This window comes from Oncorhynchus tshawytscha, linkage group LG16, assembly GCF_018296145.1.
Source record: "Oncorhynchus tshawytscha isolate Ot180627B linkage group LG16, Otsh_v2.0, whole genome shotgun sequence".
NCBI lineage: Eukaryota > Metazoa > Chordata > Actinopteri > Salmoniformes > Salmonidae > Oncorhynchus > Oncorhynchus tshawytscha.
The window spans coordinates 77,311,686-77,322,718 of record NC_056444.1 but is presented as its reverse complement, the minus strand read 5'-3'; positions in this window follow the sequence as shown (position 1 = coordinate 77,322,718).

Genomic DNA, 11,033 nt, shown 5'->3' with positions numbered 1-11,033 from the left:
CAGTTCACAACAGTTCTATCATCAGTTCACAACAGTTCTATCAGTTCACAACAGTTCTATCAGTTCACAACAGTTCATCAGTTCACAACAGTTCTATCAGTTCTATCAGTTCAACAATCAGTTCAGTTCTATCAGTTCACAACAGTTCTATCAGTTCACAACAGTTCTATCAGTTCACAACAGTTCAGTTCTATCAGTTCACAATCAGTTCTATCAGTTCTATCAGTTCACATCAGTTCACAACAGTTCTATCAGTTCTATCAGTTCTATCAGTTCACAACAGTTCTCAGTTCAGTTCATCAGTTCACAACAGTTCTATCAGTTCACAACAGTTCTATCAGTTCACAACAGTTCTATCAGTTCTATCAGTTCACAACAGTTCCATCAGTTCAACAATCAGTTCACAACAGTTCTATCAGTTCACAACAGTTCTATCAGTTCTATCAGTTCACAACAGTTCAGTTCTATCAGTTCACAACAGTTCTAGTTCAGTTCTATCAGTTCACAACAGTTCTATCAGTTCACAACAGTTCTATCAGTTCACAACAGTTCATCAGTTCACAACAGTTCTATCAGTTCACAACAGTTCTATCAGTTCTATCAGTTCTATCAGTTCACAACAGTTCTCAGTTCACAACAGTTCTATCAGTTCACAACAGTTCTATCAGTTCACAACAGTTCAGTTCCATCAGTTCACAACAGTTCTATCAGTTCACAACAGTTCTATCAGTTCACAACAGTTCTATCAGTTCACAACAGTTCTATCAGTTCACAACAGTTCCATCAGTTCACAACAGTTCTATCAGTTCACAACAGTTCTATCAGTTCACAACAGTTCTATCAGTTCACAACAGTTCTATCAGTTCACAACAGTTCTATCAGTTCACAACAGTTCCATCAGTTCACAACAGTTCTATCAGTTCACAGTTCTACAGTTCCATCAGTTCACAACAGTTCTATCAGTTCAGTTCCATCAGTTCACATCAGTTCTATCAGTTCACAACAGTTCTATCAGTTCACAACAGTTCTATCAGTTCACAACAGTTCTATCAGTTCACAACAGTTCATCAGTTCACAACAGTTCTATCAGTTCACAACAGTTCTATCAGTTCACAACAGTTCTATCAGTTCACAACAGTTCTATCAGTTCACAACAGTTCCATCAGTTCACAGTTCTACAGTTCCATCAGTTCACAACAGTTCTATCAGTTCACAGTTCTATCAGTTCACAACAGTTCTATCAGTTCTATCAGTTCACAACAGTTCTATCAGTTCACAACAGTTCAGTTATCAGTTCACAACAGTTCTATCAGTTCACAACAGTTCTATCAGTTCACAACAGTTCTATCAGTTCTATCAGTTCTATCAGTTCACAACAGTTCTCATCAGTTCACAACAGTTCTATCAGTTCACAACAGTTCACAACAGTTCCATCAGTTCACAACAGTTCTATCAGTTCCATCAGTTCACAACAGTTCCATCAGTTCACAACAGTTCTATCAGTTCACAACAGTTCATCATCACAACAGTTCTATCAGTTCTAACAGTTCCATCAGTTCACAACAGTTCTATCAGTTCACAACAGTTCTATCAGTTCACAACAGTTCTATCAGTTCACAACAGTTCTATCAGTTCACAACAGTTCTATCAGTTCACACAGTTCCATCAGTTCTTCCATCAGTTCATCAGTTCTATCAGTTCACAACAGTTCTATCAGTTCACAACAGTTCTATCAGTTCACAACAGTTCTATCAGTTCTATCAGTTCACAACAGTTCTATCAGTTCACAACAGTTCTATCAGTATCAGTTCACAACAGTTCTATCAGTTATATCAGTTCATCAACAACAGTTCTATCAGTTCACAACAGTTCTATCAGTTTCTATCAGTTCTATCAGTTCACAACAGTTCTATCAGTTCTATCAGTTCTATCAGTTCACAACAGTTCTATCAGTTCTATCAGTTCACAACAGTTCTATCAGTTCACAACAGTTCTATCAGTTCACAACAGTTCTATCAGTTCACAACAGTTCCATCAGTTCACAACAGTTCTATCAGTTATATCAGTTCAGTTCACAACAGTTCTATCAGTTCTATCAGTTCACAACAGTTCTATCAGTTCTATCAGTTCACAACAGTTCTATCAGTTCACATCAGTTCTATCACAACAGTTCTATCAGTTCACAACAGTTCTATCAGTTCACAACAGTTCTATCAGTTCACAACAGTTATCATCAGTTCACAACAGTTCTATCAGTTCACAACAGTTCTATCAGTTCACAACAGTTCTATCAGTTCACAACAGTTCCATCAGTTCACAACAGTTCTATCAGTTCACAACAGTTCTATCAGTTCACAACAGTTCTATCAGTTCACAACAGTTCTATCAGTTCAGTTCACAACAGTTCCATCAGTTCACAACATCAGTTCCATCAGTTCACAACAGTTCTATCAGTTCCATCAGTTCACAACAGTTCTATCAGTTCACAACAGTTCTATCAGTTCTATCAGTTCACAACAGTTCTATCAGTTCACAACAGTTCTATCAGTTCAGTTCTATCAGTTCACAACAGTTCTATCAGTTCACAACAGTTCTATCAGTTCACACAGTTCTATCAGTTCACAACAGTTCTATCAGTTCACAATCAGTTCACAACAGTTCTATCAGTTCACAACAGTTCTATCAGTTCACAACAGTTCTATCAGTTCACAACAGTTCTCAGTTCACAACAGTTCTATCAGTTCACAACAGTTCTATCAGTTCACATCAGTTCACATCAGTTCACAACAGTTCTATCAGTTCACAACACAGTTCCATCAGTTCACAACAGTTCTATCAGTTCACAACAGTTCTATCAGTTCACAACAGTTCTATCAGTTTCACAACAGTTCACATCAGTTCTATCAGTTCTATCAGTTCACAACAGTTCTATCAGTTCAACAGTTCTATCAGTTTCAGTTCCATCAGTTCACAACAGTTCACTAACAGTTCTATCAGTTCACAACAGTTCTATCAGTTCACAACAGTTCTATCAGTTCACAATCAGTTCTATCAGTTCACAACAGTTCCATCAGTTCAACATCAGTTCACAACAGTTCTATCAGTTCACAACAGTTCTATCAGTTCACAACAGTTCTATCAGTTCTATCAGTTCACAACAGTTCTATCAGTTCACAACAGTTCTATCAGTTCACAACAGTTCTATCAGTTCACAACAGTTCTATCAGTTCACAACAGTTCCAGTTCACAACAGTTCTATCAGTTCGGGCACAACAGTTCTATCAGTTCACAACAGTTCTATCAGTTCACAACAGTTCTATCAGTTCACAACAGTTCTATCAGTTCACAACAGTTCTATCAGTTCACAACAGTTCTATCAGTTCACAACAGTTCTATCAGTTCACAACAGTTCTATCAGTTCATCAGTTCTACAGTTCCATCAGTTCACAACAGTTCAGTTCAGTTCAACAGTTCTATCAGTTCACAACAGTTCTATCAGTTCACAACAGTTCCATCAGTTCACAACAGTTCTATCAGTTCAGTTCATCAGTTCACAACAGTTCTATCAGTTCACAACAGTTCTATCAGTTCACAACAGTTCTATCAGTTCACAACAGTTCTATCAGTTCACAATCAGTTCACAACAGTTCTATCAGTTCACAACAGTTCTATCAGTTCAGTTATCAGTTCACAACAGTTCTATCAGTTCACAACAGTTCATAGTTCAGTTCTATCAGTTCACAACAGTTCTATCAGTTCACAACAGTTCTATCAGTTCACAACAGTTCTATCAGTTCACAACAGTTCTATCAGTTCACAACAGTTCTATCAGTTCACAACAGTTCTATCAGTTCACAACAGTTCTATCAGTTCACAACAGTTCTATCAGTTCACAACAGTTCTATCAGTTCACAACAGTTCTATCAGTTCACAACAGTTCCATCAGTTCATCAGTTCACAACAGTTCTATCAGTTCACAACAGTTCTATCAGTTCATCAACAGTTCTATCAGTTCACAACAGTTCTATCAGTTCATCAGTTCACAACAGTTCATCAGTTCACAACAGTTCTATCAGTTCACAACAGTTCTATCAGTTCTATCAGTTCTATCAGTTCTATCAGTTCTATCAGTTCAGTTATCAGTTCACAACAGTTCTATCAGTTCACAACAGTTCTATCAGTTCACAACAGTTCTCAGTTCAGTTCAGTTCAACAGTTCTATCAGTTCACAACAGTTCTATCAGTTCAGTTCTATCAGTTCACAACAGTTCCATCAGTTCACAACACAACAGTTCTATCAGTTCTATCAGTTCACAACAGTTCTATCAGTTCACAACAGTTCTATCAGTTCAGTTCACATCAGTTCACAACAGTTCTATCAGTTCACAACAGTTCTATCAGTTCACAACAGTTCTATCAGTTCACACAGTTCTATCAGTTCAACAGTTCCATCAGTTCACAACAGTTCTATCAGTTCACAACAGTTCTAGTTCCTATCAGTTCACAACAGTTCTATCAGTTCACAACAGTTCTATCAGTTCACATCAGTTCACATCAGTTCATCAACAGTTCCATCAGTTCACAACAGTTCTATCAGTTCACAGTTCTATCAGTTCACAACAGTTCTATCAGTTCACAACAGTTCTATCAGTTCACAACAGTTCCATCAGTTCACAACAGTTCCATCAGTTCACAACAGTTCCATCAGTTCATCAGTTCAACAGTTCTATCAGTTCACAACAGTTCTATCAGTTCACAACAGTTCTATCAGTTCACAACAGTTCTATCAGTTCACAACAGTTCTATCAGTTCAGTTCACAACAGTTCCATCAGTTCAGTTCACAACAGTTCTATCAGTTCAACAGTTCTATCAGTTCACAACAGTTCTATCAGTTCACAACAGTTCTATCAGTTCACAACAGTTCACAACAGTTCTATCAGTTCAACAATCAGTTCTATCAGTTCACAACAGTTCTATCAGTTCACAACAGTTCTATCAGTTTATCAGTTCACAACAGTTCTATCAGTTCACAAGTTCTATCAGTTCTATCAGTTTCACAACAGTTATCAGTTCAGTTCACAACAGTTCTATCAGTTCACAACAGTTCTATCAGTTCACATCAGTTATATCAGTTCACAACAGTTCTATCAGTTCACAACAGTTCTATCAGTTCACAACAGTTCTATCAGTTCTATCAGTTCTATCAGTTCACAACAGTTCTATCAGTTCTATCAGTTCATCAGTTCACAACAGTTCTATCAGTTCACAACAGTTCTATCAGTTCACAACAGTTCATCAGTTCACAACAGTTCCATCAGTTCACAACAGTTCTATCAGTTATATCAGTTCACAACAGTTCTATCAGTTCACAACAGTTCTATCAGTTCAACAGTTCTATCAGTTCTATCAGTTCTATCAGTTCAGTTCACAACAGTTCTATCAGTTCACAACAGTTCTATCAGTTCACAACAGTTCTATCAGTTCACAACAGTTCTATCAGTTCACAACAGTTCATCAGTTCACAACAGTTCAGTTCACAACAGTTCTATCAGTTCACAACAGTTCTATCAGTTCACAACAGTTCTATCAGTTCACAACAGTTATCAGTTCAGTCAGTTCTATCAGTTCACATCAGTTCTATCAGTTCACAACAGTTCTATCAGTTCAACAGTTCTATCAGTTCACAACAGTTCTATCAGTTCACAAGTTCTATCAGTTCTATCAGTTCTATCAGTTCTCAGTTCATCAGTTCTATCAGTTCACAACAGTTCTATCAGTTCACAACAGTTCTATCAGTTCACAACAGTTCTATCAGTTCACAACAGTTCTATCAGTTCACAACAGTTCTATCAGTTCACAACAGTTCTATCAGTTCAGTTCAACAGTTCATCATCAGTTCTATCAGTTCACAACAGTTCTCACCATCAGTTCACAACAGTTCTATCAGTTCACAACAGTTCTATCAGTTCACAACAGTTCTATCAGTTCTATCAGTTCACAACAGTTCTATCAGTTCACAACAGTTCTATCAGTTCACAACAGTTCTATCAGTTCACATCAGTTCTATCAGTTCACAACAGTTCTATCAGTTCACAGTTCTATCAGTTCACAACAGTTCTATCAGTTCACAACAGTTCCATCAGTTCACAACAGTTCCATCAGTTCACAACAGTTCTATCAGTTCACAACAGTTCCATCAGTTCACAACAGTTCTATCAGTTCACAACAGTTCCATCAGTTCACAACAGTTCTATCAGTTCTATCAGTTCACAACAGTTCTATCAGTTCACAACAGTTCTATCAGTTCACAACAGTTCTATCAGTTCAGTTCTATCAGTTCTAACAGTTCTATCAGTTCACAACAGTTCTATCAGTTCACAACAGTTCCATCAGTTCAGTTCAACAGTTCTATCAGTTCCATCAGTTCTATCAGTTCACAACAGTTCCATCAGTTCACAACAGTTCTATCAGTTCACAACAGTTCCATCAGTTCACAACAGTTCTATCAGTTCACAACAGTTCATCAGTTCACAACAGTTATATCAGTTCACAACAGTTCTATCAGTTCACAACAGTTCTATCAGTTCACAACAGTTCTATCAGTTCCATCAGTTCACATCAGTTCTATCAGTTCCATCAGTTCACAACAGTTCTATCAGTTCAGTTCCATCAGTTCACAACAGTTCTATCAGTTCACAACAGTTCCAGTTCAGTTCTATCAGTTCAATCAGTTCAGTTCACAACAGTTCTATCAGTTCACAACAGTTCTATCAGTTTCACAACAGTTCACAATCAGTTCACAACAGTTCTATCAGTTCACAACAGTTCTATCAGTTCCATCAGTTCACAACAGTTCTATCAGTTCACAACAGTTCCAACAGTTCACAATCAGTTCTATCAGTTCCATCAGTTCACAACAGTTCTATCAGTTCACAACAGTTCATCAGTTCACACACATCAGTTCCATCAGTTCACAACAGTTCTATCAGTTCACAACAGTTCCATCAGTTCTATCAGTTCTATCAGTTCTATCAGTTCACACAGTTCTATCAGTCAGTTCTATCAGTTCACAACAGTTCCATCAGTTCACAACAGTTCTATCAGTTCACAACAGTTCTATCAGTTCACAACAGTTCTATCAGTTCACAACAGTTCTCAGTTCACAACAGTTCCATCAGTTCACAACAGTTCTATCAGTTCACAACAGTTCATCAACAGTTCTATCAGTTCACAACAGTTCCAACAGTTCACAACAGTTCTATCAGTTCCATCAGTTCACAACAGTTCTATCAGTTCACAACAGTTCCATCAGTTCACAACAGTTCCATCAGTTCACAACAGTTCTATCAGTTCACAACAGTTCTATCAGTTCTATCAGTTCACAACAGTTCTATCAGTTCACAACAGTTCTATCAGTTCACAACAGTTCTATCAGTTCACAACAGTTCTATCAGTTCTATCAGTTCACAACAGTTCTATCAGTTCTATCAGTTCACAACAGTTCTATCAGTTCTATCAGTTCACAACAGTTCTATCAGTTCACAACAGTTCCATCAGTTCTATCAGTTATATCAGTTCACAACAGTTCTATCAGTTCACAACAGTTCTATCAGTTCCATCAGTTCACAACAGTTCTATCAGTTCACAACAGTTCTATCAGTTCTATCAGTTCACAACAGTTCTATCAGTTCACAACAGTTCTATCAGTTCCATCAGTTCACAACAGTTCTATCAGTTCACAACAGTTCTATCAGTTCACAACAGTTCCATCAGTTCACAACAGTTCTATCAGTTCTATCAGTTCTATCAGTTCACAACAGTTCTATCAGTTCACAACAGTTCTATCAGTTCACAACAGTTCTATCAGTTCATATCAGTTCTATCAGTTCACAACAATTCCATCAGTTCACAACAGTTCTATCAGTTCACATCAGTTCTATCAGTTCACATCAGTTCTATCAGTTCACATCAGTTCTATCAGTTCACAACAATTCCATCAGTTCACAACAGTTCCATCAGTTCACAACGGTTCTATCAGTTCACAACAGTTCCATCAGTTCACAACAGTTCTATCAGTTCACAACAGTTCTATCAGTTCCATCAGTTCACAACAGTTCTATCAGTTCCATCAGTTCACAACAGTTCTATCAGTTCACAACAGTTCCTTCAGTTCACAACAGTTCTATCAGTTCACAACAGTTCAGAACAGTTCACAACAGTTCTATCAGTTCACAACAGTTCTATCAGTTCACAACAGTTCTATCAGTTCCATCAGTTCAGAACAGTTCTATCAGTTCACAACAGTTCTATCAGTTCACAACAGTTCTATCAGTTCCATCAGTTCACAACAGTTCTATCAGTTCCATCATTTCACAACAGTTCTATCAGTTCCATCAGTTCACAACAGTTCTATCAGTTCACAACAGTTCCATCAGTTCTATCAGTTCTATCAGTTCACAACAGTTCTATCAGTTCACAACAGTTCTATCAGTTCACAACAGTTCCATCAGTTCACAACAGTTATATCAGTTCACAACAGTTCTATCAGTTCCATCAGTTCACAACAGTTCTATCAGTTCACAACAGTTCCAACAGTTCACAACAGTTCTATCAGTTCCATCAGTTCACAACAGTTCTATCAGTTCCATCAGTTCACAACAGTTCCATCAGTTCACAACAGTTCCATCAGTTCAGTTCCATCAGTTCACAACAGTTCTATCAGTTCACAACAGTTCTATCAGTTCCATCAGTTCACAACAGTTCTATCAGTTCCATCAGTTCACAACAGTTCCATCAGTTCACAACAGTTCTATCAGTTCCATTAGTTCACAACAGTTCCATCAGTTCACAACAGTTCTATCAGTTCCATTAGTTCACAACAGTTCTATCAGTTCCATCAGTTCACAACAGTTCTATCAGTTCTATCAGTTCACAACAGTTCCATCAGTTCTATCAGTTCTATCAGTTCACAACAGTTCTATCAACTCTGAACCAGAGCAGTGGTTGCCTGAACTCTGAACCAGAACAGTGGTAGCCTGAACTCTGAACCAGAGCAGTGGTAGCCTGAACTCTGAACCAGAGCAGTGGTAGCCTGAACTCTGAACCAGAGCAGTGGTAGCCTGAACTCTGAACCAGAGCAGTGGTAGCCTGAACTCTGAACCAGAACAGTGGTAGCCTGAACTCTGAACCAGAACAGTGGTAGCCTGTGAAATGAGGGTTTTGAAACAACAGGGTTCCTGCCGCTGAAGTCATCAACCTTCCAACCTCCTCTTTTTCTCCATCTCTTCCTCTCTTCCTCTCTTCCTCTCTCCCATCTCTTCCTCTCTTCCTCTCTTCCTCTCTTCCTCTCTTCCTCTCTTCCTCTCTTCCTCTCTTCCTCTCTTCCTCTCTCCCATCTCTTCCTCTCTCCCATCTCTCCCTCTTTAATTCTCTTCCTCTTCTAGTTCACTGCACTACACATAGATACAGTGTACCCCACACTACACTACATGTAGATACATAGTGTACAATACACTACACATAGATACAGTGTACACTACACTACACTACACTACACTACACTACACTACACTACACTACACTACACTACACTACACTACACTACACTACACTACATACATACATAGTGTACACGTTTTTATTTTACCTTTATTTAAGGCAAGTCAGTTAATAACAAATTCTTATTGTCAATGACGTCCTAGGAACAGTGGGTTAACTGCCTGTTCAGGGGCAGAATGACAGATTTGTACCTTGTCAGCTCGGGGATTCGAACTTGCAACTTTTCGGTTACTAGTCCAACGCTCTAACCACTAGGCTACCCTAAGTCTAATGTCAATCCAATATCAATACAAGGTGTACACTACACTACACTACACGTATATACATAGTGTACACTACACGTAGATACATAGTGTACACTACACTACACGTAGATACATAGTGTACACTACACTACACGTAGATACATAGTGTACACTACACTACACGTAGATACATAGTGTACACTACACTACACTACACGTAGATACATAGTGTACACTACACTACACGTAGATACATAGTGTACACTACACTACACGTAGATACATAGTGTACACTACACTACACTACACGTAGATACAGAGTGTACACTACACTACACTACACGTAGATACAAGACGCCCCACAAGCTGGACTGTGTAATATTTAATGAAGCTGCCAGTTGAGGACTTTCTCAATCTAGACACTCTAATGTACTTGTCCTCTACTTGTCCTCTTGCTCAGTTGTGTACCTGGGCCTCCCACTCCTCTTTCTATTCTGGTTAGAGACAGTTTGCGCTGTTCTGTGAGGGAGTAGTATACAGCGTTGTACAAGATCTTCAGTTTCTTGGCAATTTCTCGCATGGAATAGCCTTCATTTCTCAGAACAAAAATATGGCAAGTTTCAAAAGAAAGTTATTTGTTTCTGGCCATTTTGAGCCTGTAATTGAACCCACAAATGCTGATGCTCCAGATACTCAACTAGTCTAAAGAAGGCCAGTTTTATTGCTTCTTTAATCAGAGCAACAGTTTTCAGCTGTGCTATCATAATTGCAAAAGGGTTTTCTAATGATCAATTAGCCTTTTAAAATGATAAACTTGGATTAACTAACACAACGTGCCATAGCAACACAGGAGTGATGGTTGCTGATAACGGGCCTCTGTACACCTATGTAGATATTCCGTAAAATATCTGCCGTTTCCAGTCATTTACAACATTAACAATGTCTACACTGTATTTCTGATCTATTTCATGTTATTTTAATGGACAAAAAATGTGCTTTTCCTTCAAAAGCAAGGACAGTTCTAAGTGACCCCAAACTTTTGAACAGTAGTGTAGATACAGAGTGTACACTACACTACTCATAGTACATAGTGTACACTACACTACACGTAGATACAGAGTGTACACTACACCACACTACACGTAGATACAGAGTGTACACTACACCACACTACACGTAGATACAGACAAAAAATGTGCTTTTCCTTCAAAAGCAAGGACAGTTCTAAG